Source organism: Tupaia chinensis, unplaced genomic scaffold, assembly GCF_000334495.1.
Source record: "Tupaia chinensis unplaced genomic scaffold, TupChi_1.0 Scaffold000541_1, whole genome shotgun sequence".
NCBI lineage: Eukaryota > Metazoa > Chordata > Mammalia > Scandentia > Tupaiidae > Tupaia > Tupaia belangeri.
This window is the reverse complement of record NW_006160054.1, coordinates 32,646-51,928: the sequence shown is the minus strand read 5'-3', so window position 1 is coordinate 51,928 and position 19,283 is coordinate 32,646. Positions and strand designations below refer to the sequence as shown.

Genomic DNA, 19,283 nt, shown 5'->3' with positions numbered 1-19,283 from the left:
CTGTTTTTCCAGCGAGCGTGCATGTGCCCTATAGCAAAAAACCCTCAGATTAAAAAAAAAAAAAAAAAAAAAAGTGCCTTAATTTTCCCACCACTTTCCTTGAAGATCTTCCTCTCAGTCAAATGTCTGTTTAGAATGGATTCTTTCTTGGTTCTTTTTTCACCTCTGTATTAAAACACTTCTTCCTGTCTTTGTTGTCTTTTTCAAGTTGGAAAAAGGTCTAACCCCCACCTCCAAAAATGCAAAACAGAGATATAAAGATTTAATTCCTAACATTTCCTCTAGAGTTTAAAATTAGCAGCAACATTTGGAACTGTATTTCAAAACATGTCTATGACTCATTCCTCATTCATAAAAAATAAATTTTCTTCTTAAAAAGCTAGTTTTCTCTAAGAAACCCACTCTACTGTCACCACTGCCCTGGAATCCAGAACAAGCTCCACGGAGAAAGCAAAACGGTCAGGAGCCCTGCTCTGGGGTGAACAGCTGTGCTCAATTGACACGACCCATGCACCTCAGAGCCACAGGGATTATTTAGAAAACCATAATTCTGTCCTAAATACAGAATTGTCAAAGATTTTCCCTGGAATCATTTTGATCAGCGTGACCTCTGTGTTCCTGCCCGCTCCCCTCGTCTCACCCCACCACTCCAGGACAACGCAGAGAACGGAGTGTGCTGTGCAGAGCTGGGTGTAGGCTGCTTCTTCCATGTCCAAGGGGCTGCATGGAGTCCACAGGATATGGAAGCAAATGACTTTGTTGTTTGTTGTCTGTGTTCACATCCAGCTCCTCCCTTCTCAGCACACCTCTTCTTTCCTTTCTCCAGCCTCCTCACACCTGCAAAGCATCTCAAAGTAGGGCATTATTTCAGGTTCCCCCTCACCCCTTCTCTTTAATTATTGCACCTGCAAATAGGCTTTCTGTTGCATGGGAATTTCAAATCAAGTAACTAAACCAGCTCATCTCCTCTGTTAACTAATACTTGGATCATAATAAGGTTTTTTTTCAGGTAATTAAAATACACTCTAGCATTTTTTTAAAAAGTTTATTTATTTCTTCCATGAGCGAGGGAGACAGAGAGTGTACCTTCACCAGGGTCCCAGTGCTGTAGCTCTCCCTGGCTTCAGCAGGTTCAGCTCCCGGGTAAGTGTGTGCCTGGATTCTCAGGGAGGTGTTGGGACATGAACTGGGAGCATTCCCATGTGGGATTACCTCACTGAGTAGCTCCTTTTACTGCTGGGCCATCAGTCTGGCTCCTCCAGCATTGTTTTGTATCTTTGCTACAGGACATGTGCACTCACTGGAAAGAGACAGAGATAGAGACAGAGACAAAGAGAGAAAGTACCTCCCAGGCACAATGGCCACACTGTAGTCTCTTCTTCTCCCTTCTCCTCTTGGGATTTTGAACATGCACCCACACACACCTGGTAAGTTTTTCAAGCCACGAAGTCCGGGAGTTAAACCATGTAGGATCCAGCCACCTCAACCACTACGCCACCCACGTGCCCTCACGTCTTTGTAAGCTACTTAATTCCTAAATTCCTGTGTTAATGATACAACCGAAGTTAATTATTTCCCCTTCAAAATCTTGCATTAAAATTGGTGTTCTACTCTATGAACGCACTTTTTAAAACATTATTTGAGGGGCTGGCCATTACTGTTATACTACCCAGTACTTTAAACTTCTCATTTGACACCAAAACGAGTCTTAATTACTAGATAGACTCTTGTCTATTAATTATTTCTGTAGCACATTCACTTCTGTTCTAACATTGTAAAAGTTACTTTTTTTTTTTTTTAATCTTTTTTTTTTTGGAGAGATTTTCACTGTAGGGCGTGTGCGCTCGCCAGACAGACAGAGAGAGACATAGAGACAGAAAGCGAGAAATCACCCCCCAGGGGGGATGGTCACGCCGCAATCCCTTCTCCTCCATTCTCCTCTCGGGATCTTGGGCACGCACGCACACGCGCCCAGCGTGAGTTTTAAGCCACCGGGTCCGGGACACGAACCTCAGTCGACTACGTGGGAGTCCATCGACATAGCCATTACGCTAACTGCTGGTTCCCTAAAAGTTACTTTTGAAATAAAATACATTAGAAGTTAAAAAGCTCTTAAATATTTTTACTTTCTCAAATAATTTCTTAAAAGAATTATTTATTTATTTTTATTATTTTTTAATTTGACTAGAGAGAAGGGGTGGGGAAAGTGAGAAAGCAGCCTGAAAGGTCTGGGTCTTGAAACACAGTCAGTCACATGGGAGTCCAGCACCTTAACCACCATGCCACCTGCCAGCTCCTCAAATAATGTTTTAAAAAGTACATTCATAGAGTAGAACGCCTATTTTAATGAAAGATTTTGAAGGGAAAAAAAATAAAAGAATGGGAAAACTTTTTAAAGGCTAATTTCTAAGAAAAAACTGGACAAAGAAAATACTAAATATACTCTTACGCTAAAGCTATATTGTTCCATAGATACGAAAGCTTCTTTTCCATGGAATAATATTAAAAACCCTCCAAGGCCTTACCTCTTTCTGTAAGAGTGATCTGATTAGATATGCCTGCTTTCACATCAAGAATGGCTCTATTTAAGCACTTATAACTTAAGCCTTAACTTCCATATTCAAAACTACCAGACTGGGAATCCAGTTCAGTGCTTTGATGAAGGTTTCTTTTTTCCCCCTCTAATGTGTATTACTTTTGCAGAATTTCAATATAGATGAACTACAACTTCTTCTCCATAAATAATTAATTGCTTTTTAAAATTTTTTTCAATGAGTATAGGATATTTCTCTTTAAAATTGCTTTAGGTAAAATAAACTTAATGGAATCTGATATAATATAGGCTTTGAGATTTGCTCTAATGAGATGGAATTGAATATGGTCAAATGTGAGGAAACGACTATATAACAGTATTTGTTTTTCTTGTTTGGTTTTAGTAAAGACTATTGAAAAGGTATAGAAGATATGGGCCAGCCAATGGCGTGGTGGTTAAGGAGGCTAGATGACATATAAATTGTGCAGTTCAAGCCCTAGACCCAGAAGCCAGAGAAACAGGCTGTGTGTGTGTGTGTGTGTGTGTGTGTGTGTGTGTGTGCAAGTGTCCCAAATCCCAAGAAGACAATGAAAGAGAGATGGTGATGTGACTGTCCCCCATGGGACGTGCTTTCTTTCTTTCTCTCTATCTCCGTGTCTCTCCAGCGAGTGCATGCCTCCTATAGCAAATTAAAAAAAGAAAAAAGACATAGAAGGTTAACCGAAGGCCATGCTATATAGCAAGTGATAATTGGTAATATTTGGTCAGATTTTGGTTTTGGAGCTACTTTCAGTCTTTTGATCTCTCTAGCCATTGTTTTTTCTCTTCTGTAAAATGAAGATTTGGACCAAAACAGAAGCTGTAAGGTAAGGTCAGTGGGTGAAATTGTCCTGGATAACCCCACTCAGATGATGGCAGAAGATGTGACTAGAGAGAACCCATTGCATTTAAGGGAGAGGCCACTGTTCAACTGTAACCAAAGGTTGCTGGCCAAGAATTCAGGCTCAGGTTGTCAGATTACCCAGCTTTTCAAGGAAAACTAGAAATCCTGCTTGCAGTGCAAATTGCTTAATGGCTGGAACTATTGCAAAAATAATATATAGTTCAAGCCAATACTTTAAGGAACAACTAAAGTACTTTGGTTGCTAGATTTAGCCAGTGGACTAATGTGGCCTTAAGATCCAAAATTCTAAAATCTTACATATCTCTTAGCTTTCTCAGCTGTCCAAATCTACATTGTCACACGGGTGACTAGACACCTGGAAACAACCCAGGTAGTAACTAGGAGAAACTAGTTAGAGAGCCTTTTCTTACAGACTTAGATTCATATCAGTTTTCAAAGGGACAAACTTAAAAATGTATTCGGTAGAACAGATAATCTGGTTGTAGAAATTTAAATGATCTGTCCTCATGTAACCTGTCATGGCTGATGAGTATGTCTATACAAAAGAGTTAGAATTAGGTAAGACTGAAAGATCCAAGCAGTCAGATAGCCTATGATTCATTAAGTCTATTCTGTAAGTGCCAGGGCCTATATGTTTTTTTTTTTTTTTTTTTTAGGGGTTTTCCCTCGTGCACTCACAAGACAGACAGAGAGAGACAGAGAGAGAGAAAGCGAGAAATCACCCCCACCGCGATCCCTTCTCCTCCATTCTCCTCTTGGGATCCTGGGCACGCACGCACACGCACCCGGCGTGAGTTTTAAGCCACCGGGTCCGGGAAGCGAACCATGGTCGACTATGTGGGAGCCCAGCGACATAGCCATTACATTAACTGCTGGTCCCCCAGGGACTATATTTCATGTATGTACACATACAACAGAGAGAGCTAATTAGGGCAAATAAACCCTTCACTGTAGTTTACATCTTTTACAAACTCTAAGGCTTAAGTAATCTTCCTTTATCATTTTGCTGTAACTCATATTTGATAAATAATTCCACCTTTGAAGGTATGGATTTTTTTTTCTGTTTTAAATGATAGACCAATGTAATGCGACCTAAATTTTAGAAAATAGGCCATTGCACAATTTATGAACTCTAGTTTGGTGTATATACCTGACATTGACACCTTGTTCCAACATATATTTAAGTATGAAAGATTCAGTTAAGAAAGAATTTTTTAGCTGTTATCTACAAATGTTTTCCCCAGCTTACTAGATTTCTACCCTCTGTGTTGCACTATCTTTGTTATGTTGAGATCCTGGAAGAAATTAGTAAGTTTCATGTGGCTTTTTTTTTTTTTTTTTTTTTTTTAGGTTTTGGCCATAGGACTTGTGCACTTACTGGACAGAGACAGAGAGACACAGTGAGAGAGAAAATGAGAAATCACCCCCCCAGGAAGATGGCCACATCACAATCCCTTCTCCTCCATTCTCCTCCTAGGAATTTGGCCAGGCACACACACGTGCCTGTTATGATTTCTAAGCTGTCAGATCTGAGACTCGATCTGTGGTCTGCCATGTAGGAGTCCAATGCCTTAACCTCCACACCACCTGCTGGCCTCTCACTTGGCATTTTATACAGCGCTGACTCATGCGATCTTTCCACATTATTACAAGCCCAAGCATTAGGTTGTTGGGAAAGTCGTGATGTGTTTTTTTATGCAAATATGAGTCACGATTTTCCCAACAACCCGATATTTATAGAAGAGTGCAACAACCCTTTCCATTGCCACATTTCAGAAAAGATCCACTGACTTGGGGTCTGTAAAGGTAAACTGAGAACACACATGGATTGAAGTGGGTCTTGTTCTGCCACTAATCCCAGGGTTTTGGACAATGAGACCCAACATCTGTTGATTCTTTACGTGCCAGATGTTTTATGTACACTGTTCATAATCTCACAGCTGCCCTACAAAGTAGCTATTTGATTCCCAGTATGATATTTACTGTCAAGAAAAATGAAGCTTAGAGAAAGTAAAGGACTTGTCTGCATGTCCTAGCTGGGATCCTAACCTGTTCATTACCTCCTGGTGCCTCCTGGAGCAGCAGAGTGGACAGTTTTCCAATCCCAGTTTTTGGGATCTGCTTTTTGTTTGTAATACATGGGAATCGGACAAGGTAATCACTGAGGTATGTTTGACTTCTGTCATCCTCTACTGATATTTAGGGCTTTTGTCAATAGATAAATGAGTCATGCTTACGTGAAACCCCCTTTGGATGTTTCCAGATACCTACGATCCCAGCTGAGATTTTCAAACAGGATGTTGACAGATACACTTGACACTAATCTTGTCTCCTGTGGTATTTGGATTCTTGCCCATTCTTTGTCACTCGAAACAATGGAGAGTTATTTTTTCTATTCTTTCATTTTCACATAAACCTACTCTATATTGTTTCTCTTCTTAAACTTGAGCTGGGAGTTTATATTTAGCTAGACGCTTGCCATTTTTTAAAAAAATGAAATCATTATTTGCACATTTGTCCAACTGTAATTCAGATTTCTGAATACTTCCTTTAAGTCTATAATTATGTAGGTTCTCTTTAGACCACTGTGTAAATCAGCAGTACATCTTCATGAAACTGGATGACAATGTGATGATGTCAGAGGACTGCATGGCCAGTTGCCAAGCGAACTATTATAGTTAGTGAAGATAAAATTAAAATTCTTTTCACATCTCCTATGTATCGGAAGTTCACATACATATTTTCAAATACTTCTGATATAATGGCAGTGTATGCAGAGTTCATGTAGACTACCATAAGGCATTTAGATATCCAAACAACATTTCCATCGTAGATAATAAGCCAATTTCTATATAAATTTAGAAATGACTGCATCTGTAGTTTTCTGTTTTGCTAGTTCCATCCAGGAATTAATCTTTCTGATGCCATCAGAATTACATGGCAACAAAACAAAACAATAAACAGCAGCTCCTTAATTAGCTTCGGATTGTCTATCCTTTCTTTTGAGATAGTGTATTTTTATAATGATTAGTGTCTAATTTGGGGGCATTCCCCACTGCTCCAAAAATGTAATCACATAAGATATAATCACACAAGTTAATTATGATATAAACCACTTAAGAATCTTCAAATAATAGTTATCGTAGCCAGCCTTCTTTATAGCCTGTTTAATTTGCACGATAGCTTTCATTCCCATTTTTGATAATAATTTTCTGATGAAAACCCAGCATTTTTACTAGTGTTCTTTATTCAAGGCAACAGCACTGGGGCCTGTGGAAGGTGCACAAACATGGAGGTAACACTTGCAGTCGTAGTGCATTTTGTGTTGGTGTGACAGAACAGCACAGATTGGACACTTTAAAAAGAGAAGACTTTGTTCCTCAAAGTTTTAGAGGTTGAAAAGTCCAAGGTTGAGGGACCTGCATATAGCAGGGCCTTTCTTGCTGTGTCATGACGTGGTGGAAGGTAAGAGGACGAGAGGGCAAGAGAAGATGAGAGGGCTGAACTTATTTTATCTCATGGTAACAAACTCACTTCCTTTATGCAGGCAGAGCCCTCATGACCTAACCACATCACTTTTTTTTGTTTTAATTAAAAATTTTCTTTTTAAGTTTTTGCCATAGAGCATGTCTGCCCATTGGAGAGAGACAGAGTAACAGTGAGAAGGAAAGTGAGAAGTCATTCCTCAAGGGAGATGGCCATGCCTCAATTCCTCCTCTGCCATTCTCCTCTCAGGATTTTGGGCATACATGCAGATGTGCCTGGCATGATTTTCAAGCTGCTGGATCTGGGGCTTGAACTGCAGTTAGCTATATGAGAGTCCAGAGGCTTAACAGTCATGCCACCTGCTGCCTTGACCTAACCACTTCATAAGGTTCTACCTCTCAACACTGTATTGGGGATCATGTTTCCAATACGCAGATATATTCAAACCATAGCACCTGCCAGCAAAGAGCTTATGGTCCAACAGGAAAGAAATGAATAAAATTGTTGGCTAAGTTAAAAGATAGTAAATGTCAAGAAAAGAGCATAGATGTGAAGATCAAATAAATTTTAGACAGGGACACTGGGAATGAGTGAAGGATATTCTAGGCAAAAGGACAAAATTAAGTTTCTAAGACTTCATCATTTGATCCATTCTTTTAGAACTTTCTTCTAGTTCACATATTTACCTCTCAACATGTTAACTCACGTTCATCATGAAGAGTCATTTGGGGGCCAGCAAGTGGCATGATGGTTAAGGCGTTGGACTCCCATATGGCCAACTGCAGTTCAAGTCCTGGACCTGGAGGCTTGCTTTCTCACTTTCTCTCTCTCTCTCTCATTCCCTCTCTCTCTCTTTCTGGTGAGTACATATGACCTATAGCAAATTTTTAAAAATAGTAGTAGTAATAATAATACTAATAATGAAATTAAATAAATAATTCTTGAAAAAAATTTAAAAAGAGTCATTTGGGTACCACATTCATCAGGAATCCTCATGGAGTATGTTATGATTTCTGATTCTGTTTCATTGAGATTAAGGAATATCTTTCTCCAGTCTCCTCATTTTATTAAACCAACCTGCTGTCACTTATTTTCACAAGTTACAAACTTAGGAATAATTATGGTTACCTTCATCTATTTTATCTCCATACTAAATCTATAACCAAGGTCCTTCCAAAATAAGATGAACATTAATTTTGGATAAACAAAATGTGGTTTTGAACAGGATATTAATCAGCCATAAAGAATGAGTGAAAATTTAACACATTATACGACATGAATGGACCTTGAAAACACCCTGAAATGATTTCCCTGGTGAAGTAAACCTAACACAGAAAGGTGAAGCGTGTATGATTCCACTTAGGCAGAGTACCTAGAACAAAGGCCTAGGGCTAGAAAGTATGGTAGAAGTTACCTGGAGCTGGAAGGCTCCATGGGTGGGGGAGAGGTTATTGTTTAATGGGTACAGAATTTTTGTTGAGGATGATGAAAGCGTTTTGCCTATTCTTAGTGGTGACATTTACGCAACATTATGAATGTATTTAATGCCACTGACTTGTATACTTGTAAGTCAGTGATAAATATTAATATTAAATATTAAAATGATAAATATTACGTATATTTTACTATCAAAAATAAAAATAATTTTTTCGACAAGGTGTCACTATGTCACAATCCTCCTGCTCTTGCCTCCCAAGTAGCAGGGACTTAGAGGTGCCTGCCTTGATGCCCAGGTTTTAGGGTGTGCTGGGAGTTGAACCTTGGCTTCCAGTGTGGCCTTAATCTGCCAACCAGCAGTGTCTATCAGTGCATGCTACCGTTGCTGGGACTAAACTTTTTTTAAATTAAATCTATTCTTTTCGATGCTACCTCTTTAGTCCAAGCCACCATCACCTTACTGGACTATTAAAATATTCACGGTTGATCTAGTCCCTGCCTACCCCTACACTCCCACCCCAGGCGACTCATCCCTATTAATTTTGCTCCAGTGACATTAGATTTGTGACTGTTACTGAAATACACCAAACTGTCTTCCTGAAACAGTTTGGCACTTGCTGTTTTCATCTGGAGGATGTTCTTCCTTTGCCTCTCTATATGCCAGATTCCTTCGAATTCATGTTTCAGCTAAAATGTCATCTCCTTTTTAAAGAGGGTTTTGCTGGTCTACCTCATGAATGTCTTCTCTATTTCTAATCCGACCAGTTATTTTATATTGTGGAACTTCATTTATTTTCTTCGCCGCACTTAACCCGATTTTATTTGTTTATTTTTTAATGAAAGAAAGAGAAAAGAGGAGGAGGAGAAGAGAGGAAGAGGTGTTTTTCGTAGGGTCTCACCATTGTGATCTATTGCTCACGTCTCCCATTTAACTAAGATTACTGGTGCCTGCAGTTATGCCTGGATTGCTTATGTTGGTCTGGGATCCACACCTAGGCTTCCTGAATGTTCCCAGTCTTATGCAGTGGCTCTCTACTACTTTTCTCACCATAACCAGGCTGTGTAATTTTTCTTTTGAGTAATTTTTCTAGCTTGAGTAGCAGGAGAGATGGTGGTGCAATTGTTTGTGATAGGGAAGATGGGGAAAAACCGTGCTGGGGTAAAAGGTCAGATAAACAAGAGAGAATATTAACTTCACCTACAAATAATGTATATGAATCTAGAATTCAAGAGAGCCAACAGGACTGGAGATACAAATTGAGAAATTATTAGACTATGAACCAGCTTTATGGCCTAGTGATTAAAGAAGCTGGTTCCCACATGGCTGACTATGTGGATCGAATCCTGGCCCCAGTGGCTTGAAAAAAAAAAAAGGCACATGTGCATACAAAGTCCTTAAAGGAAGGAGAGATGGAAGAGAAGAGATTGTGGTGTGACCACGCCCCATTGAGAGATGCTTTCTCCCTGTCTCTCTTTCTTTCTTTCTCTCTTTCTGGTGAGTGCATGTGCCCACAGGCAAGACTAAAAAAGAAAAAAAGAGGGACAGATTATTAGATTATAGGTGCTATTTAAGGCCATAAGAATGAATCAGACAATCCAGGGAAGACCAAAGAAGAAGCAGAAGAAAGAGACCAGGACTAAGTTGGAACATCTCCAGCAGTTCTATAGAGTAGGATTCATAAAATGAGACAGAGAAGGCACTATTGCAGAAGAAGAAGTGCCAGGACAGCGTGGTTCGACATAAGCTCAGAGTGTATTTCTGTCAAGAAGAAAGGAGTGGCCATCTGTGGTGTGTGACGCTATGAGTTCAAGTGAGAGGAATGTGGCAAAGTTTGCATTGGACCTGACATCATGAAGAATGTTGGAGACCTTGACCGGAGCACTTTCAGTGAATACCATCATCTCAGTGGGGTAGGTAGAACCAGACTGTGAGGAGATAAACAGCAAGTGAGTGTGAGGTGAGGACATGGAAATGGCGTGTGGAGACACTCTTCAAAAAATGTTTATCTTATTCTAAGGTAAGAGTGGGACAGAAGGAGATATCAGATACCAGCACGTTCCTATGCAAGGAGGAATGAGCTAAGAAAGAGAAGTGTATGACACAAGCACGAGATAATGTTAATAGATGACAGACCTGGGAACGTGGCTCTGGCTTGGAGTACTGGTGGTAGAGGACTTAACCGGGAGCAGAACCCTTTCTCCACTGGAACAGCGGTGTTCGGGGAGCACAGGTGAACACACGAAGCAAGAATCTAGATCTAGCAGTGGAAAAATGAGAGTCCCCCACTGACACCTTCTATACTCTCAGTGAGTCGTAGGTGAGGTCATTCCCCTGGGTGTGTGGTAAAGGAGACCAAGGGAAGTTGAGGGGGTGTCATGAGGGAGTGAAAGAGTTGTCAGGAAGAAAGAAATATACTGGGAAGAAAACAGCTTTTTCTGGGCAGTTCTACCCTCATATGAGGTGTATAATCAATCACGCAAACAGAGTGAAACCAGTCAGGCAGGAAAAAAAAGAAAAGAGAGGGGACTTCTGCCAGATACTTTGTCAGGCAAGGGATGGAGAGAGGGAGTATGAGTGTGTGAAAGGGAGTTTTAAGAAGTAAACCTAGAAAGATATGTTGAGGCCAGTTCTTGGAGGGCCCTGAATGCAGGCTACAATACATGAATTTTATTTCACAGGGGATGAAAAGCTATTGGTTAATTTATTCCTTTAAAAAAAAAAACTGCCGGAGGGTGTGTGTGCTTGCAAGAGAGAGAGAAAGAAAGAGAGGGAGAGAGAGAGAGAGAGAGAACTTAGGAATAATTATGGTTACCTTCATCTATTTTATCTCCATACTAAATCTATAACCAAGGTCCTTCCAAAATAAGATGAACATTAATTTTGGATAAACAAAATGTGGTTTTGAACAGGATATTAATCAGCCATAAAGAATGAGTGAAAATTTAACACATTATACGACATGAATGGACCTTGAAAACACCCTGAAATGATTTCCCTGGTGAAGTAAACCTAACACAGAAAGGTGAAGCGTGTATGATTCCACTTAGGCAGAGTACCTAGAACAAAGGCCTAGGGCTAGAAAGTATGGTAGAAGTTACCTGGAGCTGGAAGGCTCCATGGGTGGGGGAGAGGTTATTGTTTAATGGGTACAGAATTTTTGTTGAGGATGATGAAAGCGTTTTGCCTATTCTTAGTGGTGACATTTACGCAACATTATGAATGTATTTAATGCCACTGACTTGTATACTTGTAAGTCAGTGATAAATATTAATATTAAATATTAAAATGATAAATATTACGTATATTTTACTATCAAAAATAAAAATAATTTTTTCGACAAGGTGTCACTATGTCACAATCCTCCTGCTCTTGCCTCCCAAGTAGCAGGGACTTAGAGGTGCCTGCCTTGATGCCCAGGTTTTAGGGTGTGCTGGGAGTTGAACCTTGGCTTCCAGTGTGGCCTTAATCTGCCAACCAGCAGTGTCTATCAGTGCATGCTACCGTTGCTGGGACTAAACTTTTTTTAAATTAAATCTATTCTTTTCGATGCTACCTCTTTAGTCCAAGCCACCATCACCTTACTGGACTATTAAAATATTCACGGTTGATCTAGTCCCTGCCTACCCCTACACTCCCACCCCAGGCGACTCATCCCTATTAATTTTGCTCCAGTGACATTAGATTTGTGACTGTTACTGAAATACACCAAACTGTCTTCCTGAAACAGTTTGGCACTTGCTGTTTTCATCTGGAGGATGTTCTTCCTTTGCCTCTCTATATGCCAGATTCCTTCGAATTCATGTTTCAGCTAAAATGTCATCTCCTTTTTAAAGAGGGTTTTGCTGGTCTACCTCATGAATGTCTTCTCTATTTCTAATCCGACCAGTTATTTTATATTGTGGAACTTCATTTATTTTCTTCGCCGCACTTAACCCGATTTTATTTGTTTATTTTTTAATGAAAGAAAGAGAAAAGAGGAGGAGGAGAAGAGAGGAAGAGGTGTTTTTCGTAGGGTCTCACCATTGTGATCTATTGCTCACGTCTCCCATTTAACTAAGATTACTGGTGCCTGCAGTTATGCCTGGATTGCTTATGTTGGTCTGGGATCCACACCTAGGCTTCCTGAATGTTCCCAGTCTTATGCAGTGGCTCTCTACTACTTTTCTCACCATAACCAGGCTGTGTAATTTTTCTTTTGAGTAATTTTTCTAGCTTGAGTAGCAGGAGAGATGGTGGTGCAATTGTTTGTGATAGGGAAGATGGGGAAAAACCGTGCTGGGGTAAAAGGTCAGATAAACAAGAGAGAATATTAACTTCACCTACAAATAATGTATATGAATCTAGAATTCAAGAGAGCCAACAGGACTGGAGATACAAATTGAGAAATTATTAGACTATGAACCAGCTTTATGGCCTAGTGATTAAAGAAGCTGGTTCCCACATGGCTGACTATGTGGATCGAATCCTGGCCCCAGTGGCTTGAAAAAAAAAAAAGGCACATGTGCATACAAAGTCCTTAAAGGAAGGAGAGATGGAAGAGAAGAGATTGTGGTGTGACCACGCCCCATTGAGAGATGCTTTCTCCCTGTCTCTCTTTCTTTCTTTCTCTCTTTCTGGTGAGTGCATGTGCCCACAGGCAAGACTAAAAAAGAAAAAAAGAGGGACAGATTATTAGATTATAGGTGCTATTTAAGGCCATAAGAATGAATCAGACAATCCAGGGAAGACCAAAGAAGAAGCAGAAGAAAGAGACCAGGACTAAGTTGGAACATCTCCAGCAGTTCTATAGAGTAGGATTCATAAAATGAGACAGAGAAGGCACTATTGCAGAAGAAGAAGTGCCAGGACAGCGTGGTTCGACATAAGCTCAGAGTGTATTTCTGTCAAGAAGAAAGGAGTGGCCATCTGTGGTGTGTGACGCTATGAGTTCAAGTGAGAGGAATGTGGCAAAGTTTGCATTGGACCTGACATCATGAAGAATGTTGGAGACCTTGACCGGAGCACTTTCAGTGAATACCATCATCTCAGTGGGGTAGGTAGAACCAGACTGTGAGGAGATAAACAGCAAGTGAGTGTGAGGTGAGGACATGGAAATGGCGTGTGGAGACACTCTTCAAAAAATGTTTATCTTATTCTAAGGTAAGAGTGGGACAGAAGGAGATATCAGATACCAGCACGTTCCTATGCAAGGAGGAATGAGCTAAGAAAGAGAAGTGTATGACACAAGCACGAGATAATGTTAATAGATGACAGACCTGGGAACGTGGCTCTGGCTTGGAGTACTGGTGGTAGAGGACTTAACCGGGAGCAGAACCCTTTCTCCACTGGAACAGCGGTGTTCGGGGAGCACAGGTGAACACACGAAGCAAGAATCTAGATCTAGCAGTGGAAAAATGAGAGTCCCCCACTGACACCTTCTATACTCTCAGTGAGTCGTAGGTGAGGTCATTCCCCTGGGTGTGTGGTAAAGGAGACCAAGGGAAGTTGAGGGGGTGTCATGAGGGAGTGAAAGAGTTGTCAGGAAGAAAGAAATATACTGGGAAGAAAACAGCTTTTTCTGGGCAGTTCTACCCTCATATGAGGTGTATAATCAATCACGCAAACAGAGTGAAACCAGTCAGGCAGGAAAAAAAAGAAAAGAGAGGGGACTTCTGCCAGATACTTTGTCAGGCAAGGGATGGAGAGAGGGAGTATGAGTGTGTGAAAGGGAGTTTTAAGAAGTAAACCTAGAAAGATATGTTGAGGCCAGTTCTTGGAGGGCCCTGAATGCAGGCTACAATACATGAATTTTATTTCACAGGGGATGAAAAGCTATTGGTTAATTTATTCCTTTAAAAAAAAAAACTGCCGGAGGGTGTGTGTGCTTGCAAGAGAGAGAGAAAGAAAGAGAGGGAGAGAGAGAGAGAGAGAGAAAGAAAGAAAGAGAGCATTCCTAATTTCTTTATTTCATCAGATTTGGGACATGCATGCACACGTGCATGGTGTGTTTTTCAAACTGCCGGGCTCAGATTCAAACTCAGCCATGTGGGGTCTGGTTCCCCATGCACCGTGCTTAGCCACTGTGCCAACGGGGTCAGTGTCAGCCATGAATTAATTCCTGACTGTGAAAGTAACATTACCAGACTGAGGTTTGGGTCCTGGGCCTGGTGGCTTGAATCATGCTAGGCGTGTATGCATATGTGCCCAAAATCCCAAGAGGAGAATAGAGGAGGAGGGATTGCAGTGTGACCATCCCCTGGGAGGGTGATTTCTCACTTTTTCTCTCACTCTCTTTCTCTCTATGTGGTGAGCATACATGCCCTATGACTAAACCTTTAAAAAAACAAAAACAAAAACAAAAGAAAGTGACATTAACAAAACTGTGCCCCTGTATATTGAGTTATCAGAAAAGTCATGATGCATTTCTGCACAGAAAAAAATACATCATGACTTTTCCAATAACTCAATACATTATTTTGCCTTTAATATAAAACATCAAAGTGCTTAAAGAAAACAAGAAGGTCGTTTGGGAAGAAGCAATGAAGATCCAGATGAAGGTAAGCAGCAGTGGCCTTGAGCCAGACCACTGAAGGTTAAATCCCTGAGATCTTGGTATCTTGGGAATCAGGCCAACTTAGTGGGGATATCAGCCACATGGGGGACAGTGATAAGAGCTAGGCCAGAACTGAGCAGGATATTGCCTACAAGTAGCTTGACTCGGACATATCGCAAGGAACATATTGATTAGCTAAGAAATACACTGAAAACCAGGAAAGTCACCTTTAATATTGAATTAGAAAAACCAACCAAACAAGAAACTATAAAACTGGTGACTGGGGACAGGCCCAGTGGAGATCAGGAATTGTTCAGAAAGTGGTTGCATAATGGGTAGGATCAAAGTGGCTCAAGGCATAGGCATGGCCAGTACCAAGGCCAGGTGCAGACCCATGGTGCTGTGTAAGGCAGGGAGGCAAAGCCAGGTTAATGAGCAGAACATCATGGTCTTTGGAATTAACGGTCAGTCTATTTTTTTCTCAGGGAGAGATTTTTGCTATCGGGCACCTGTGCTCACCAGAGAGACAGAGAGAGATGGAGAGACAGAAAGTGAGAAATCACCCCGTAGGGGGGATGGCCATATCACAATCCCTTCTCTTCCATTATCCTTTCAGGATCTTGGGCATGCATGCACATGCCCCTGTTGTGAGTTTTAAGTAACTGGATATGGGACTTGAACCACGGTCCACTACATGGGAGTCCAGTGATATAACCATTACGCCATTTGCTGGTCCCAGTTCAGTCCAGTTTTACAGGATTGTCACTTTAGTGGGAAAGCTCTGATTTAAACACTGGTCTCTAGATTTCATGCCCTCTAAATAACTGTACATGTCATTTACTCAGAGTTGAAATAGAGTAAAAAGTTGTAGAATAACAAAGTTGCAGAGAAGTCGAATCAGTCTATTACAATATAGTACAGGAGAATCAGAACTATTTCAAGCCAATCCCAGATTGCTGATCTTCTTAAACCTGGGAGCCAGTAGCCATGCTAGTAATCCCACAGACATCGCTGACGCTCTGAACGTGCAATCTGTTCCCTGGTAAATCTACTTGGGGGCTGGGGGTGGGGTTTAAAGGTTTAAATTTCATAAGCAAACTCTCTTCTTGACCTCACAGTTAATAAACATATTAAGCACTACTACACCAGTATAGAATCTCATTAAATTTTATTCACCACCCATTTAGCTAACACTTCATCATTTCATGATCGTCAAGCACTGTGCTAGGCTGTGGATACAAAGAAAAATAAGACATCGTCTCTGTTTCTCTTCAAGAAACCTACAGTCTATTGGGGAAAAAGAGATAAACAAGTGGTCTGCAAAGAGGTCACACAGAGTATCAAAAAAAAAAATTATGCATGGCATTATTTATTTATTTTTGCACCCAAATAAACTCATGTTTTAATTCCATTTTTCCATGGAACTTTTTGAAGTTCCCTCGTGGATGTGTGACTGTGGCATGCTCAAGGTGTATGGGTGCATTACTCAGAAAGAGATCAGAAGGGTGGGGGAGGGTAAAATAGCAATAGAGGTGGTCACAAAAGACTCCCTAGAAGAAAGATCGGAAACAAAGGGGAGAGAGGTGGGGCGGGGTGAAGGGTTGGGGGTTCCCGGGAAGAGAGGCATGAAGCTTGCAGGCATGAGCAGGATGGCCTTTGGAGGGCTTCCCAGCAGTTGCAGAGGGCTGAGCTCCTACTCCCGCTTTCCAATTAGGTCTCGAATTTAGTCTTTCATGTGGATTTTATGTCTTTAGTATAATCTTTATTTATTTTATTCTTTTTTTTTTAACTCCTGGATTTGAAGGTCAATCAAAAACTTTTTTTCATTTTTGCTTAACTTTCATAAGCACCAGATAGTATTGACAAGAACAGGTGCATCTAATAAATTCAGGAATAATAGACATAAAATTTCATCAAGATAATAATGCAAAGTCAGTGATTCAAAAAGCCTAGAAGTATTTATTTATTGCCTTAGCTAAATGAGCCAAAGGAGAGCTGATGTAATTGAGTCAATAAAAGACTGATAGGTCTATCAGTTTCCTTCAGGAATGTTCTCAAAAGACCAAAGCCTTTTTTATATTTAATATAAATAAGAGTGTTTTTCAGCATGTGTTCATGGGGAAGTAAAAACAAAACAACACATTTCAAAATCTACTTCCATTTCCTTAAGAATTTGTCTTGAAGTGAATTCTTAGTATCTTGAGACTGCTTTATTGACAAATAAATAAAAGTACTTAATTTGGTTTGCCAATATCCCCACATATAGATCTTTGTTTAGAACCCATACCGTCTGCTTAATAACTTCCTTCCTTTAGATGAAAGGCACCCTCAAGAGGACATCTTTTCTCAATTTCAATGACTTGCTCTCGGGATGTATATGGAAAAGTCAAGGCTATGGGGGAAAATAACCCTTTGCATCTAATAATCTTGTCTGCAGCGTCACGATAGCTGGAAATACAAAGTATAGCTTCAATATAATCCTTTTTTGTGATACAATTAATAGTAATGAGCGCGGATTCCCGCCTTCAGAGTACTCGGCTTGGTATTGCCCTCAGCTTTTTTTTTTTGCGGGGGGGGATTATTCTTTTATTTCTTCCATGATATGAGAGGGAACCCAATAGGGTCTCCATGCAATGGAGACTCCAGTCTCAGCTGACCTGGATTCCAGGCACTGTGTAGGCTGGGATTCTCAGGGATATCCTAGGATAGGAACCCACGACATCCAGTGGAGGGTCCAGTCACATTACCAAGGTGCCACAGCCTGGCCCCTCCCTCAATGTCTTTGATATTCTCTGGACTTGTTGACTTAGTTACATTCTGCTAACCTTTGCGTCAAGAGCCCAAGACGCTTAGTGACTAACAGCCATGAGTGAGATCAGTGAAATAAATGCGTCTTTTCTTTTCTCTCATTGTCATCCCATTAGAATTTTAAGTACAGTGATAATAAACCTAGAGTTTGGGAACATGGCCCTGATATTGAATATTTTTGAGCACAAATATAAATTTGTATGTCAAAGGGTATGTGAGGTCTTGTCCTGAGTTTCAGTTCTAATGATGTGATCACTATAGATGTATGATATAGTAACACTTGGAAATGGAAAAATGTATTTTAAAGGAGTTCTGTTTTTAAGGCTCCAGTTAATTTTTAAAAAAACAGTAAATTGGTGGTGTGGTGGTTAAGGTGCTAGACTCCCACATAGTTGACCACGGTTCCAGTCCCAGACCTGGCAGTTTGAAAATCACACTGGGTGCCTGTATGTGAATGCCCAAAATCCCCAAGAGGAGAATGAAGGGGAAGGGATTGCAGTGTGTCCATCCTTCCTGTGGAATGATTGATTGCTCACTTTCCTTCTCTCTGTCTTTCTCTCTCTAGTGAGCACACAAACACTATAGCAAAAAACCTAAAGAAAGAGAAGTAAATCAAAATATTACAAATTAATGTTTTATCTATAATTTAAAGTAAAGTGAATACTTCCTAGTGTGACATGCCTTACAAAATAAAATAAATGTATGTTGAAAATGTAAATTCACTACCTTTGCTCAGAAATGTGCTGGGCAACCTCGGCGACTTGGTGGTCATGCAGAGTTAAAAAGACCTGGTTACCCTAAAGGCCTGTCAAAATTGTTTCTGTGATCAGCGGGGATAAAGGAATTGGGAGGGACAGCCTATTGTCAAATACGTTAATTAATTTATTTATTTTTGAGAGAGATTTTTTTCTATAGGGCTCATGTGCTCACTGGAGAGACAGAGAGAGAGAGACAGAAAGACAGAAACTTAGAAAACCTCCCCCTCTCCCGCAGTAGATGGGCATGCTGCAGCCCCTTCTCCTCCATTCTCCTCTTGGGATCCTGGCCACGCACACACATGCGCTCAGCATCATTTTGAAGCCATGGGATTTGGGACTTGAACTGTGGTCACCCATGTGGGGGTCTGGTGACATAACCACTACGCCATCTGCTGGCCCCAACGTTGATGTTTTGTGAGTCAACTTAAAGGATGAGACGTTGACTTAGAGTCAGAATTCTATTTTAGACAGCTCAGTGTGATAACATTTCCTATCGCCTTATAAGTTTAGGAACTAAAATAATATAAGGATTCCATAGAAGGAAGTTATATTTTATCTATTGACCTTTCTTTCTTTCTTTCTTTCTTTCTTTTTTTTTTTTTTTGCTATGTCATCTTTAATTAAGTATGAAGACCTCTCCAACATAAAATCTAGAGACCATTTCACCCACTGCTCTGTTTGGCTGCCAGTCTCTTGTCTCTCTCTTCGGCAATGGTGAGGTGGATACCTTTTCCCCGGGGAAGAGAAATCCATTGCTTGTTGCCTTTGCCAATAACAAAAATGTTGGAGAGCCGAGTGGCAAAGCTGTTGCCATTGGCATCTTT

The 19,283-nt window shown here is 40.5% G+C and overlaps 1 protein-coding gene and 1 pseudogene across 1 annotated transcript in view; both read right to left on the bottom strand.

Annotated features, from left to right (window-relative positions):
• Positions 1–19,283, bottom strand: part of CCDC192 (coiled-coil domain containing 192) — a gene marked incomplete at its 5' end in the record, with an annotated part of 87,006 nt that overhangs the window by 54,928 nt on the left and 12,795 nt on the right. The window lies entirely within an intron of this gene.
• LOC114004442 (40S ribosomal protein S4, X isoform-like) overlaps positions 19,063–19,283 on the bottom strand; it is an 866-nt pseudogene continuing 645 nt past the window's right edge.